Below are 1,694 nucleotides of genomic sequence, written 5' to 3'. Positions count from 1 at the left end.
TCCACCCACCAGACTGGTCCTATTCACCTGCACCCTGCTCTGCACCACCCACCCAGCCACTGGGACAAGGTGGGTTGTCTCTGGTCCACACCTGACCACTTGAAAGGGCACAGGTGTCCACTCTGAGCCTCCCTGTGTGGGGAGCTGGCAAAAGTGCAAGTGTTCCAGGGCTGGGATTTGGGACTGCCAGGATCCACTCCCACCACAAACTTTTTCTAGTTCTGCTGGCTGCAGCTCAGAGCACAGTGATCTGGCACCCAGGATTCCAAACTGCCCCACAACTCACCCCAAACTCAGCCCCAGGGACTTCTCACTTGGATCCAGTCCCCAGCTGAGCCACAGCAACCCAGTGGACATCAGTTAATGTCTTCCCAGAGAGCTCAAGGGGAATGGGGGGAAGAGAGAACAGCCAATTTTAGCCTGACCTCCCAGTGCAGACACACCTGGAAGAGCTCATTGCTGTCACAGGCCTCTCACAGACAAGGACCTTCTCCCTGTAATTGCCCAGCATGTTTAAACAGGGTCCAGCACCAAGTCCCATACAATGCCAAGAGACATGGACACCATCCCCATGTCCCTACTCCACCACACCCCCTGCCTCTCCCATTGCCTGCTGCTGCTCTCCATGGAAATTTGCTGGTTTTCCCCTGATAACGAACCCTGCCCAGCACTGGGTCTAATGAGCTCCCCTGCAGCACTTTGGCCTCCCAGCATCAATCCATCTCCTGGGCTTAGTGACACAAGCACATCATGGAAAATAGTATTGATCCAACAAGGTGGTGACTTAATTTGAGGGCTCTAATGAACCAATGATTTAACCTTATTACCCAAAGGTAAGTAGAGCTGCTGGGGAGCCCTGTGCCAGGGAGGGGACCTGGTTATTCTGTTGCCCAGCTCCTCATGCAGGAAGGTGCCTCCAAGGACACATCAGTGCTGGTAAGGGGTGGGGTTGTGGTGTCCAGAGCTGAGTCACCACCTTGTGCCCCATGGTTGGAGAGTTCAGGCTCTTGATCACATCCAGAGTGGCAGAGGAGTTTAGATCCTGGATGACCCTCTCTGAGGGCAGCATCTCAGCATTGCTCTCTAGTGCTTCCCTCCATCCCTCAGCTGCTTCCTCCTCACCCAACTGTAGGAAGCCTCTTAGTGTTAATGCACTGGCTGAAAACAGCATGTCCTGGCTTCACAAGAGGGCAGAAAAAACAGAGGAAAGCATCCATTAGGAGACTTCCAGCCTGCCACCAACTCACTTTACATCCTTGATGAAGTCCTTAAACTCAATTTCCTCATTAATGCATCACACTAATGCAATCCCCCCTTAACTCAGAGGTATTTGCCCTCCCTTCCCTCATGCCATGCAGCTTAACAGTCTGAAGATGTTCTCTGGGTCTCCAGGGCTTTTGTGACACAGCCAGCTCCAAGCTGGGGGTCCCCAGGACTAGAGCAGTGCTGTGCGACAGAGCCAAGAACACGAGCTGTGCCCAAAAGCAACTGGGAGGGTGATGGGGGCAGCTGGGAAGCTCCTCACTCCCAACCAGCTAGGCAGCAGGGAGTGCAAGGAGGGAAGCTACAGGCTTAACTGTCCCATGGGCTGGGGAACATGTCCTCTGTGGTCTGGGGCAGCTCACACTGACACCAGCAGCTCAGTTCTACAAATCATCAGAGTTATGACTTTAACTCTGAGTCCTCTCCTGCTG

This window comes from Chaetura pelagica, unplaced genomic scaffold (assembly GCF_000747805.2).
Source record: "Chaetura pelagica isolate M959 unplaced genomic scaffold, ChaPel_1.0 scaffold213, whole genome shotgun sequence".
NCBI lineage: Eukaryota > Metazoa > Chordata > Aves > Apodiformes > Apodidae > Chaetura > Chaetura pelagica.
The sequence above is the reverse complement of the archived record's forward strand: the minus strand, read 5'-3'. Positions refer to the sequence as shown.